The following is a 14,580-nucleotide window of genomic DNA, read 5'->3' as shown; positions in this document are numbered from 1 at the left end:
GGTCGGCGGCATTGTTTACACGGAGAGAGGCCCCAGGATGTGTTGCATGGTGACACTCGTGAAACCAGCCCGTTGTGTTGCTGCTACAGGGCTTTGTCCTGAGATGTTCTGAGCAGTGAAACGTCACGCAAAGAGATGAGAACCTGCTGTAACAGGTCCGTGGAGGCCGCGTGTAACGGGCTTTCTTTTGAGCGTTACTAATGCAGAAACATAATAGACATAATTGGGTCAGAATTGTTGATGATGATGCATGGATTATTACTGCAGGTTACAACCTTTGATAAATACACTCCTTTTATTGGAATACTGAGGTCCAAAATGCGTGACTCAGTAGCCAATAAACAGCCAGGAATGGGGCTTGTGCTACTTTTGAACGCTAAAATAAAGCTGATAATGTACAATTTGATTCTTTAAACGTCGGACCCTTTCAAAGTACAACACAAACTGTCCATTTTGCTGCAACTCGACAGTGCTGCTTATTAACCAGAACCTTACTTCCTGGAACTCTTGAGAGTAAAAAAAACTGGTCCATTAGAGTGAAGGGAGATGTCGCGACTCTTCTATATGATATATCTGGCATGAGCTAAAGGAATCCCAGTTAGCTATTTCAGTGGATCATGACTTGCTACTCAAACATGAACTGTAGTGCTGCTGCGGTCTCTGTATTTTATGATATTATGGCTGGATGCCTTTGTGTTGTTAACTCAGGTCCATATCCATTCACTCAGGACAGAGTTGGATATGTCAGTGTTGACGGGGAAGTGCTGGACTGTAGCCTGGCTCGCTCCAGACCTTCGAAGTCCCGCCCACTCCACAGAGTTGCGGAGTTGAGTGTACGAGTTGACAAGTCTGAATAGGTGGACTGTTGAACATAGCAAAACGATACATCCATGAGGCCATTTACACCTGGCACTAACATGCGTTTTCTGTGATCAGATTGCAATCAGATAGTGTTTGACCACTTGAAAGTACTGGTGTAAACGCCCGCAATACACATTGTAGACGGATTGCGATCTGATCGGCCAAACCACCTCCGGAGGTGGTCAGGGACGCATTGTGAGTCGTGACCACATTGGATAAAAGTGCAAATGCAATGTGTCCTCTCAATCTGGATACAGCAACTGTACGTGGATTGAGAGGACACCCGTTTTGGGTGGTCAGATTGCAATCTGATCACCCAAACGCATGTTAACGCCAGGTGTAAATGAAATCGGGCAAATGTGGTCAAGCGCTATCCGATTGCAATCTGATCACAGAAAACACATGTTAGTGCCAGGTGTAAATGGCCTCTATAAGTGAATGTGTGTGAGAGAGTGTGTATCTGTGCAGGGCTCGCACGGGTCCTTGAAATCCTTGAAAGTTTGTGAATTTGAAAACAAAAACAAGGACTTGAAAGTTTTTTGTCATTGAAAGTTTTTGAATTTATATATTTTGTGCAAGAATAGAAATGGAAGTTCTTTTCCATTTTTTTTTTTACTTCACGTTAGTAAATAATAGGCTACGTTCCACTGTCTGCATGTCTCCCGTGCCGTCTGGCACCTGTCTGGAGACAGTGCGACGGCGACGGGCGTGCCGCGTGCACGAGTGACTGAAGTTGAATGATGCAGGTTAAACATCGGCAAGCAGGCGAGAAAGCTAATGCTCAGCTATGCCTGGAAAATGTCATAATTCTCAGCGTTGTTGTAACAGTAACTTACGTTGATCCATGTCTCAAACTAGGCCGTTTTACTGGAATTTGAAGGAATTGGACATGGAAAGTCCTTGAAAAAGCCCTTGAATGTGATGTTTGAGAAGGTGTGGGAACCCTGTCTTTTGCTTAGAGTCACCGGCAGCAGCAGCACACACTGGCAAATTACACACACAGATACTACTGTATGTAGCACCTTCCTCATTAAGGTAAGTGTCCAAACATTAGAGTTTCTCTCAATCTCTCCGTTTTTCCTATTTCAATGTTAACCCTTGTTCAGGTTATGAGGAAAATACCCCCCCCCCCCCCCCACACACACACACACGCACACACACACACACACACACACACACACAATAATTAAAATGGAGTGGTTTGACAGAATCCCTCGTACGTTTCTTCCCTCTGAGAATTAGAACGAGATATGAGGAAGAGAGGAGATGAGCACCGTGGGATTTTGAAACCGCAGCGTGGTAATGGTGCCTCATATTCTGATGTAGATGCCAAACTCTGCGCGGGGCCTGTAATTATGTTGGTAGCCAGGCAGAGTTCAGGGTGTTGCAACCTGCAGGAGAACACATGCTGTCACACACCTTGATTGGCCCTAATTGAGTCGACGGGCGGCAATCCTTTTCCAAAGCCACAAGCAAACGGCACAGAAGTGTCCAACTAATATGTCTCCCTTTGTAGCCTTAATAATGCTGCCGTGTGCAGGGAAAAAACAATGCTCTTCATTTGCAACATTCACTTCTTCAGAACATAGCTTCTTTCATTTTGTCTCAATCTGTGCTTTTTTTCTTTTACCCATTGATACCTGATGCAGCATTTATGCGTGTATCCCTTTAAGACACGCGGTTCGCGGTCTTAAAGGGATACACACACAAATGAGGGATATACACGCAAATGCTGCATCAGGTATCAATGGGTTAATCGAGTTTTCCGGATTTTTCTCCCATTTTCTTCCCAATTGTAATTGGCCAATTCCCCCTTGCTGTCCCCGGTCGTTGCTCCACCCCCTCTGTCGATCCGGGGAGAGCTGTAGATTAGCAGCACATGCTTCCTCCGATACATGTGCAGTCGCCGGCCTCTTCTTTTCACCTGACAGCGAGGATTTTCACCGGCAGGACGTTGGATCACGCTACCCCCCCCCCCCCAGTTCCACTCCACCCCGAACAGGCGCCCCCCGACCGACCAGAGGAGGTGCTAGTGCCGAGACCAGGGCTCATACCCCACCGGCTTCCCACCCGCAGACACGGCCAATTGTGTCTGTAGGAACGTCTGACCAAGCCGGAAGTACCGCCGCTGGGGATTGAACCCGGGTCTCTGCGGTGGCAGCAGGCGAGTGCTTTTACCTCCACCCAGACGCCCCAGTCTGTGCATTCATTGATCTTTGTCCTGCTTTTGTGTGTCTGCAGCATGAAGAACGATGCGAGTATGTAAGTTAGATATCATATTTTTATCATATCATATTTTATAAAGTTATAGTTTGGGAGAACAGATGGGCTAATTTAACAGACTGTTCTTCATTTTAATGGCACACACCTTTACTCTAATTAGTTTGGCTTGACATGCAAGGCAATTAGAATGTATCAGAATTAGCCTATAGGGTTTTGCAGCTGAACCACATTTTTTGTAAATTATTTTTGAAGCAGCATATCTATATTTATCCTTGCTATAAAAAAATTCAGTTCGATTTTTCTCTTTTGCGTTTAGCCTCGTTTTACTTTTTGCAAGTTCAACTTGTTTGACACGACGAGATCATTTATACTCTGTTATCGTCGGGCTCTAAATCGGCAAAATGGGACTCGGTTATTTGTGCCAAGCAGCCAATCATTTGGATCACTGATAAACAACTCATCTCTTTCCTCTACGATGATACATTATGGAAGTGAGTGTAGAAATGTAGAAACTCCACATGCTCAAATGCCCTTGTGTCATTTGAAAAGTCATGTCTACGGGCTGTGACAGATGAGTACGAGATCACCTGGATCTAGCTGCTCTAGAGTGTAATCACTCCTCCCCCTCAGGAGCCAGCACAGCCATGCGGAAGGCGCCACTCTCACTCCCAGCAGATGGTGCTTATGTTAGCGTCTACATGGGTGAGAGACAGAGAGAGAGAGAGAGAGAGAGAGAGAGCATGGAGAAGAGAGGCTCTGTAGAACAATGCAAACTGTTTGGAAGAACTCAGGATATGGTTTAGTTTCGGATGGTATAGTAACAATGGTCTTTCCTTAACCCAACGTTAGGTAAGAGTTAGCCTTAGTCTGCACAGTCCCACGTGGAATAGAAAGAGTCCAATGACATGATGACGGTGTTGCACTTGTAGCTTAAAATATTAAATACCAAGCAGCAATGAGACTTAGAAAAAGCCACAGCACACTTAGGAAGAAGCATGGCAACATTATTAATCAGAGTGGTATGGTGTGTGTCTAGTCTAATATTTGTTTTTTAGCTATTTTGAACAGTAAGATGAGTGATATTTCCCTGTTGTGAATGTGTTATTGTAAATGACTATGAAAATATGAATCTGGAGCTCATTTGCTGGACATCTTTTTATGCCTCCGCCGGCGAAGCCAGGCCGAAGGCATTATGGATCCGGGTTGTCCGTCCGTACGTACGTACGTACGGCCGGCCGTCCGTACGTACGTCCGGCCGTACGGATGTTTGTTAACGCCATATCTGAGGAACGCCTTGACGGAATTTCATCAGATTCGCCTTAAACATTCACTTAGGCTCAAGGATGATCTGATTAGATTTTGGTGGTCAAAGGTCAAAGGTCAAGGTCACTATGACCTCTCGAACGCCATTTTCAAGCTTGTTAATGCGATATCTGAGGAACGCCTGGACGGAATTTCATCAGATTCGCCTTAAACATTCACTTAGGCTCAAGGATGATCTGATTAGATTTTGGTGGTCAAAGGTCAAAGGTCAAGGTCACTATGACCTCTCGAACGCCATTTTCAAGCTTGTTAATGCGATATCTGAGGAACGCCTGGACGGAATTTCATCAGATTCGCCTTAAACATTCACTTAGGCTCAAGGATGATCTGATTAGATTTTGGTGGTCAAAGGTCAAAGGTCAAGGTCACTATGACCTCTCGAACGCCATTTTCAAGCTTGTTAATGCGATATCTGAGGAACGCCTGGACGGAATTTCATCAGATTCGCCTTAAACATTCACTTAGGCTCAAGGATGATCTGATTAGATTTTGGTGGTCAAAGGTCAAAGGTCAAGGTCACTGTGACCTCTCGAACGCCATTTTCAAGCTTGTTAACGCGATATCTGAGGAACGCCTGGACGGAATTTCATCAGATTCGCCTTAAACATTCACTTAGGCTCAAGGATGATCTGATTAGATTTTGGTGGTCAAAGGTCAAAGGTCAAGGTCACTGTGACCGCTCGAACGCCATTTTCAAGCTTGTTAACGCGATATCTGAGGAACGCCTGGACGGAATTTCATCAGATTCGCCTTAAACATTCACTTAGGCTCAAGGATGATCTGATTAGATTTTGGTGGTCAAAGGTCAAAGGTCAAGGTCACTGTGACCTCTCGAATGCCATTTTCAAGCTTGTTAACGCGATATCTGAGAAACGCCTGGACGGAATTTCATCAGATTCGCCTTAAACATTCACTTAGGCTCAAGGATGATCTGATTAGATTTTGGTGGTCAAAGGTCAAAGGTCAAGGTCACTGTGACCTCTCGAACGCCATTTGCAAGCTTGTTAACGCGATATCTGAGGAACGCCTGGACGGAATTTAATCAGATTCGCCTTAAACATTCACTTAGGCTCAAGGATGATCTGATTAGATTTTGGTGGTCAAAGGTCAAAGGTCAAGGTCACTGTGACCTCTCGAACGCCATTTTCAAGCTTGTTAACGCGATATCTGAGGAATGCCTGGACGGAATTTCATCAGATTCACCTTAAACATTCACTTAGGCTCAAGGATGATCTGATTAGATTTTAGTGGTCAAAGGTCAAAGGTCAAGGTCACTGTGACCTCTCAAACGCCATTTTCAAGCTTGTTAACGCGATATCTGAGGAACGCCTGGACGGAATTTCATCAGATTCGCCTTAAACATTCACTTAGGCTCAAGGATGAACTGATTCCATTTTGCTTATCAAAGGTCAAAGGTCAAGGTCACAGTGACCTAACAAATGCCATTTTCAAGCTCGGTAACGCCATATCTCAGTAACACATTGACTAAATTTCTTCACATTTGGCTCAAATATCCAATTCTGCACAGAAACGCCTTGATGCAATTTCTTCCAATTTGGCTCCAACATCCACTTGGACTCAAGAATGAACTAATGGCGGAGGCATAAGTCCGCGTTGCGGTCGTTCTAGTTGAATGATGCCCCTCGCTGTTCACGAGGAGCTCATCACTGTAGGTCAGAGTAGTCTGACTCACTGGAAGCAAGGCTGTGTGGATAAGCTCTGCTAGCTTATCCTGTGTGGATAAGCTAGCTAGCAAGCTACTATAGCAACCTACACGCCGAAAATGTCCCGTTTTGACGAAGATTTGGATTGCGCAATAAAGCAGGCTTGCTTGGTCCTTTCGGTGGATGGTTGTAAAGATAACAGAGCATTTTTCTCTCTCGCTAGACCAGAGTGAGAGTAAGAGGAGCCAGACTCTCTCCTGCGCCGGTGGTACAGCGCGAAACAGAGATGGCCTGGCAAGCGAGAGACTACTGTAAGAGTAGTTGTGGTTGGTCTAGTGAAGGTGGGGCAAGTAGAACATTTGAAATGCTTCCAGACCCGGAGATATCACATGCACAGTGCACATTGAACAAAACTGCAATTTGGTGCGGTGAGATGGGGATTTAACTCGAATGCTTTCATCAATCACTTGGATTTTTTTTTTTTTACATTATTAACTGACTTTGTGCAGCAAATAGTAGCATGTGAAAATAAGACGCGTCACGCGATGAGGCGGCGCTGACTGAACGGCCTGAAGGAGCAATAAAAAGAAAAGTCATCTGACCTCCTAACATCCCGTGAGATAATAATTACCCTCTCAAATTAAAGCTCGTTCCCCTTTGTTCCCTCAAGTTGCATTTTGAATACACAGCAGACTACATCTGATTGGATTACCCAAACAGCATAATTAGGCTAATTGATGTGCTTACCAGTTTTTCTCATTTCAATTTTCGCTTTTCAAGTCCGTAATTCGAGTGCGATGGTTCTAGCCTCTTCCAGGCCCCCGTGGCTGTATTTACATTTGGGTCAGTATTGCAAAAACTCTGGAATATTACATTTTGCAAAAAAACCCAATCAGTTCCCACAATGCACCGGACTTCAAACTGTGTCTTTTATTAAACTTTCATTTAAATCACCCTCAGGGTGGGGAAGGGGGGGCATGAGGGGTGGTGGTCATTTTCTGTGCTGTTGAATAGCGTGATGTTTAGGAACATCATCATTCAGAGGCACACTACTCTACACTTTAATATGTAGAACAGTGCTGTCATTAAAGAAAACGCAATCCGCTATTTAATCACTGGGGTCCAATTTAGAATTACAATCTCCCGCAAGTAAATTGCGTTTTTGGGGAGTGGTGGATTTCAACGTCACAGCAGAGAACTTCATCTGAAGGCACGCAGGCCACTGTCTTCTTCTCCACCCCCACATTAACCAGAGGCCTCCTCCTCTCCAGAGAGCTTTTGGATTTGAGAAAGAAACTCTCCTCGATACTCATTTTACTTTTAGCTCTTAATCCACGCGAGCCTATACTTATAACTCCATTAAACGCTGGCTATCTTGATGTCGCCCCTCTTTGTTGTGCCTGTTTCTTTTGCTCGGTTTATTTTGACTGTCTCCAGATGAAATATTGAGCGGAGGCATTTCTGTCTTGATTGGCCCCATTATGGCTGCAGCGAAAAAGTCTGTGGCTTGTTGTGTGTAGCAAGAGTTTTGTCTGTTTAACCCATTGATACCTGATGCAGCATTTGCGTGTATATCCCTCATTTGTGTGTGTATCCCTTTAAGACCTTGACGTCTTTTAGCTCTGCCAGTCTTTTAGCTCTGCCAGCTTGGACTGTGCAATGTCACAAGAGGGACATTGGCGTTGGACAGAATATGTCTCTGTGTTCATCCAAGTTAGAGTCCCGCAGTGGTTTTCCGACATTGCAAGACAACAGCTAAAAATAGGACAGTTGATATTTTACATTTTGCAAACTGTACACAAATAATCCTGAGTGTGTGTGTGTGTGTGTGTGTGTGTGTGTGTGTCTGTGTGTGTGCGTGTGCGTGTGCACGTGTACATGTGTGAATGTTGCCAGCTGGTTGCAGGAGACAGAGCACCTAATTGGTGTTAGGAGCAATCAATGTGCTCTATAGAGAGGCAAAGTGACCGCCTACTTCCTGCTTCAGCACTGCACCAGAGATTTTCTTCCGCCATTTATTTTCCCATAGACATTTCGTAAAATGCTTATAAAAATAGTTTTACTTGTTCAAACCAAACGGTTCAGATATATTTAGAAACAGAAGAGACCGCATAACATTTCGCTCAGACCAAAACGTAAAAGAATTGTGGATTTAAAGAAAATATTTTTTCGATGTAGTTTTTTTTTTAGTTTTGGTCCGAGTGAAATGTTCTATGGTCTCTCCCGATTCTGAATATAGCTGAGCCGTTTGGCTTGACGAAGTAAAACTATTTCTATACGCATTTTACGAAATGTCTATGGGAAAATAAATGGCGGATGAAAATCTCTGGTACGGTGCTGAAGCAGGAAGTAGGCGGTCACTTTGCCTCTCTATACTGAGCCTGACAGTGTAAGCTTTGGTTGGATGGCCGGTACCTTCCCCTGTGTCTGCCCCCACACCCACACACAGACTGAGTCTCATCCCGTCTCCGGCCGGTAGACAGGAGGACAGCAGACACACAGATTACAGTGGTGGCAGATTATAGGAGGCACTGCTGTGTTTCATTCACTGCTGGATTATAGAAATTAGGCTACATGTGGGACCAGATATGAAGCGGTTCACTGCTGTGTTGTGTAGCCTGTTTACTAAACCATGCCAATCATACTCAGAATAATATTGGATGGATAATGCTTTTTTTTTTTTATTATGTAAAATGTACGTATATAGTGAACAGCTACAACTACTACATCAATTACTGCTACTATGCTGCTGCTGCTACTACTACTACCTCAACTAATACATTCTGCCTAGATAAGCGCAAGAATTTTCTTAATTTTCTTCAGTCGCAACAACGTTATGTCTTGGCCCACGTATGGTGATAAAAGTATATTGGAAGTGATCAAGCCGATCCTCCCTTTTTTAGAGAATTGTGTTTAGCTCTAGAAAGAAATGTAATCAAGCCACGTTTTCCACATCAAAAAATAAACACTCAAACCAATTTTATTGTAAAAACTTTAAACAATAAAATGAGTATAAACGCAGTAACACTCAAATAAACAATAACCACTCAAACTAAATTGAGTGTTTATTATTTTTGATGTGGAAAAGGTGGCTCGATTAAATTCCTTTTTTAATACCGCAATATGTTGTAATTGTAATGTTTTTTTTCTGTTTTCTGCCCTAGTATCGGGCAACGAAGTGTTCATATCTGGATAAAAAGCCATGCATTATGGCTGATTAGGATAAACAAACTATACAACATTTTAATCTTTTAATCACATCATGTGACATGACAGGTCTTTCACTTATCTGCCTTTAAAAAAGCAATGCTTGGGGTAAAAACAACAACAACAACAACAACAACACTGATATACAGTTTAAATGTTTTTCCACCTTTACAACCAGTATTATGCTCCTTCAGCCTCCTCACTGTATATTTCCGCTAACTAGATTTCCGGCTAAATTAGCTTATTTTGTAGACAAATTAAATTGATGTCATTAGCCTTGGGGGCATATATTTCCACTGACTCTTGATCCCAAAAAAAAAACTTTTCCTCTCTGCATTTTCTAACGCACACACATGCGCGCGCACACACACACACACACACACGTCATAAACATAATCTAAAGGGAGCACATTGAGACAATCGAGGCCCCTAAATTGACGTCTGTTTACAGCAGATTACGCCCATGTTGCGTGAACACTTAGCTTCATACAGAGCTAATGATGTGTGTGTGTGTGTGTGTGTAGCTTCATACAGAGCTAATGATGTGTGTGTGTGTGTGTGTGTGTGTGTGTGTGTGGGGGGGGGGGGGGGGGGGTGACACCACTGTGATGCTACTGATCACAGAGAAAACACTGCGGCCTGATCACAGGGCACTGGCCAGCACTGCAGTCACTTCACATGTGGCCTCTGTGTGTGTGTGTGTGTGTGTGTGTGGGTGAGAGAGACACAGACAGACAGACAGACAGACAGTGAGATAGACAGTGGAAACTTGGAGAATGTGATAAGAAACTAGCTGTTGCACCGGGTGCTGTCCCACCTCTCAGTCACTGACTGAATGAACTTTTGCCCAAATACGGCCAAAAGAAAAAACCTCACACAACTCAAACGTACGGTATGCTGATCCTTTCTTCATGTGTTGGTTTTGGCCCTGGCAATCCAAGCTAGACTTTTTCCATCTTTGCGTGGCCTTAGCTTGTCACTGAGTCGTTAAGAAGCTGTGTTTAGCAGCAACATGGATCCTCCCCTGTAGGATTTCTCATGATGCTCGCTCAACACTGAGGAGCCCTACAGGTATGAGCTTCAAACAGGCATGAGGCGCCTCCTCCGTCTCCACTGAGAGAGCACAGAGAGAGACTGGGAGTAATCGCAGCGGGCGCCACACACCTCAGGAAGGTAGCAATTTTCCGTCATTACCGTTAAATCCTGCTTAAAAGAACCGGATTCCACAGACCTAATTACAAGGTGTTAATAATAACAATGTAATGACAGTCATTTTAAAGCCTGGCCCCAGAACCATAATCCATCTCCCCCAACTGCCTCTCACACTGGAGTAGTGCGTCGTCGTGGTTACTGTACGGAGAGGTCTGAACTTTTAAAACCCGCCATAATTCTTATTGATTACCATTGTGATTACCCCCACCACAAGTGGCGTGTCAGGTCCTACGAGTTCGGGCATGAATTAGGAGCGGTGTCGGCGTTGTATTTACTGTGTTAACCCCACTGGAGAGACAGCGCCTCACATGCTTATCATCCCAGTGATGCTGATGCCCAGGGACACAGGCAGGACTAATCCATCAGGCTAATTGCACGGGGGGGATAATATAGAGACAGGAGATTGGCAAACATGTATCAGCGAAATAGCTAATTTGTAGCTACTGTGAGAAAAGTGTGGCATTATGTGTGGCACAAAGGGCCTACTCTTTACTGTATCTAACCTGCAGATCTCCTATAAAGCAGGTCAATCACCAGTCCACAGGTGATTGTACCCTAGTCTCAGCTGATCAAAGAGAACTAATATCCTTTGCTTTCATTGTCCAACTTTGGTTTATTCACTTTATACAGTGTGGATAAAATGTCGTTTATTACTGTCAGTAAGTGAGCGTGATTAAAAGTTGCGCATGTGAGCTATTTTCAAGAGGCGGTCTTCTCCCTTGTGTCTCTCTTGGTTTAATTACTGCTAAACGAGGCTGATGTTTACCTGACCTGCTGTTTAGTTAGGGGTGTGGCCCCTCGCGAGTCTCGCGACCCCATCCCCAAGCACGCCGTCCAATCACAAGTCTCCCCAGCGCGCATCATTGACTTATTGGCTGAAAGTCCGAGTACCTCCCAAACTTTTGTTCCTCGCGAAGTTTGGCAACTTTTGTGACACAAGCTGCCTCTCCCAAGTTCTCTCCGCATGTTTGCACTCCGTGACACAGGTTCTGCTTTTCCGGACGCGCACTAGTAAAGATTGTGATCCTGCCTGGAGAGAGAGAAAGCATGTCCTCCCCCGCACACTGCAGAGAGGACTTTTCGGATGAGGATGTCGACGCGCCGCGGCTGGTGGTAAAGCGCACGGCGGCAGCGCAGGTGTCCCGCCTGCCGTTCAGCGTGGAGGCGCTCATGTCGGACAGGAGGCCACGCACCGCGGGCACGACGGACGGGGCAGCAGCGGCCGCCATCACCGCGAGGGGACATGACCGTTTGAATAGTGAAGAGGCGCACAGGCACTCACAGCACTTTGGAGCCGTCAAATCGGAGCCAGCGGACCGAGGTGACTGCGCGTCTTCTTGGATATCCCGTGTCAAGCTGTCCACGCCGCCCCGTAAGTGATCAGGAGGAGGTGTCATGAAATATTGATGTGATTTACCGCAAGAATGTTTGAAGGCAACTTATAGGGTCATATAGCTAAGCCTACTGTAGCTTAACCTTTTTTTATTGGTGTATTTTTTATGGCTTTAGACGCAGCCTCCCGTTTAAGTGTTTAGGGAAAGCAGCATTCTCACAAGTTTAGCTGGCTTCGCTCTAGATTGCCCCTGAAGGAAATGAGTGGGAGCAATCTGGGAACCCAGATCAGTATAGTCTGATGCCCAGATTGGAGAGGGAGAGGTGGAGACTAATAATAATAATAATAATAATAATAATAATAATAATAATAATAATGATAATAATCTAAACATAATCTTGAATAAAAAACATACTAGGGCTATATATCAACCAGAGCCGGCCTTAAGCATCTGGGGGCCCATTTCAAAAAGCAAGGGTTGGCTCTGGTATCAACATCTAACTCACTTATGTAAAGAATGATACAGGAATTAAATAAAAGTAAAAAAAAAAATTGATGCTAGATTATCCATCTCGTAAAATAATGTTTTTGAAAAAGTAATTTGTAAATGTCGTTTTTTTTTTTTTTTTTTTTTTTTTTTTATTATTTACACTTTGATTAAGTGTCTTGTTCTATATATCTATCCAGACATTAATATGCTGCTGGACTGTATATTTCTCTATATTTCACACTGAATCTCAGCCTCTCCTAACATTGGGTTTCTCGTCTCCTCTTGTGTAGCACAGCTCAGTTCGGCCGCCTGCCCCTTGAGGAAACACAAGACCAACCGCAAGCCTCGCACCCCCTTCACCACATCCCAGCTGCTGGCGCTGGAGAGGAAGTTCCGTCACAAGCAGTACCTGTCCATCGCCGAGCGGGCCGAGTTCTCCTCCGCGCTGTCGCTGTCCGAGACCCAGGTGAAGATCTGGTTCCAGAACCGACGGGCCAAAGCCAAGAGGCTCCAGGAGGCCGAGGTGGAGAAACTCAAAATGGCCGCCGGCACGGGAGGCAAAGCCGTGTACCACCCGGGCTTCTCGTCCTTACCGTTCCCTCTCAGTGTCAACCTGCACGCCGGCGCGTCGGCGCTCTACGGACACGCCCACCCGTACAGCCGCAGCCACATCCTCCCCGCTGCCCATCTGGCCATGTACGCCTCGCCGATGGGCTACAGCCTCTTCCACCTCTCCTGAAAGGAACTCGCTACAGACAGAGGTCCAGCGCCCTCAGTGGTGGTTGGCGATAATGTGTGTGCAAATTGGGAGGACATGATCAATATCATACAGTAACGCACCTTATGACAGGATATGATTATTGCTCGTCTGGAAGGGACCGGCCTAAAGTGGGGTTGCATCTTCATGATCTTTGTTGGTTTTTGGTGTTGATTTATCAGCAGGATGTCCTTCTACTTTGTGCACGATGCACAGAAGACAAGCTAAGACGCTCCATGGGATGCAGGTGTCCCAAAGGTCTTTGTTGCTGTTTGCCAAAGCTGGCTCAGTCAGCACCGAGTGTAACTAATAATGGCTGGATTATTGCTTGAGCTCTATGTATCTGATCATTTTCATAAAAGATTGCATCTATGATAGCCATAATGATTTGTTCGCCTATGGATGCGTTCACTGCATATATTCCAATATGAGGAATATTCATCATTCCTTGTATCACCTGTGAGCCTTGAATCAGCCAGGACATGTAGGAGTGTGAGTTGATCTTTTGCTGAGCTACTATTGAAACATGTCAGATAACTCATTTTGGTCTGGTAAAGTGCATGCTTGCATATGAACAGCAAGCCATTCTCTAAAGTAAAATATATTTATTTTTGAAACATGGTAATAGCTTGTAGATATATATATATTTTTTAACATATCTACATTTTAAAAGTGTAATTCATTTTGACCTGCAAATTAAAGCTCTTAGTTAACCCTGTATGTTTTGTTCTATTTTGTTTTATTGCTTTATTAAAAAATGGATGCAAGAAATGGCCCCACTTTCAATGTAGAAGCATTTGAGTAACATGCCATCACATTTCAAAAGAAGGATACCAAGGCAGCTTGTGCTTGCTAAAAGTGCTCCGCCATGAAGAAAAAAAATGTTTTCTGGGGTTACACTCTACTGGTCTGACTTATAGCCTGTGCAGGGATGGATTGATGACATCACTGATGACATCACAATTGCTCAAATGATGATGTCATAGACATGACTGCCTTGGAGAATGAGAAAGACCAGCCTGACAAAGATGAAGAGTTCAAGAGGAGATTGAGGCAGACTGTGGGGGCTTAGCAACAAAAAGAAGGCACGGGTTCATCTGTGTGTTCTGGAAGTGCTTCATGACCTAGAGTTTGAGGCCATGTAGATAGACATGTTTCTTTTCTTTTCTGCCTAACACTGCCTGAGGAAGACCTGCGTGGTTGAAACGCGTTGCGTTTTGTTTGCCCGTAGTAGATTGAAGATATATTCTGTTTTGTAACTGCTTGTACACACAGATATATTACTTCTTATTAAATATTGCCTAAAAACTCCAAGTAGCTCCCCCTTTTTTCACATTTTCTTTTCTTTTCTGTTAAATGTTGTTGGGGAAAATGTCGTTCTGACGGATACAACAGCCGTCTTCTGGGGGGAACAGCCCACACATTGTGGCCCACACTGGCCTTCATCAGGGCACTGGAGTCAAAGTGCCTTGGTATCCTCCTTTGGACATTTAATATGTAGATTATTTCC

At 44.5% G+C, this 14,580-nt stretch overlaps 1 pseudogene across 1 annotated transcript; it reads left to right on the top strand.

The window, feature by feature from the left end:
• The first annotated feature begins 11,537 nt into the window (after window positions 1–11,537).
• Window positions 11,538–13,761, top strand: LOC310790009 (homeobox protein MSH-D pseudogene; annotated as a pseudogene). Its single transcript, XR_014553925.1, has 2 exons — window positions 11,538–11,862; window positions 12,604–13,761. The product of XR_014553925.1 is annotated as a homeobox protein MSH-D pseudogene (transcript).
• Window positions 13,762–14,580: the final 819 nt, after the last annotated feature.

The sequence above is a fragment of the Poromitra crassiceps genome, assembly GCF_964638095.1.
Source record: "Poromitra crassiceps genome assembly, chromosome: 15".
In the NCBI taxonomy this organism is placed as follows: domain Eukaryota; kingdom Metazoa; phylum Chordata; class Actinopteri; order Beryciformes; family Melamphaidae; genus Poromitra; species Poromitra crassiceps.
This window is presented reverse-complemented; position numbering and strand designations above follow the sequence as displayed.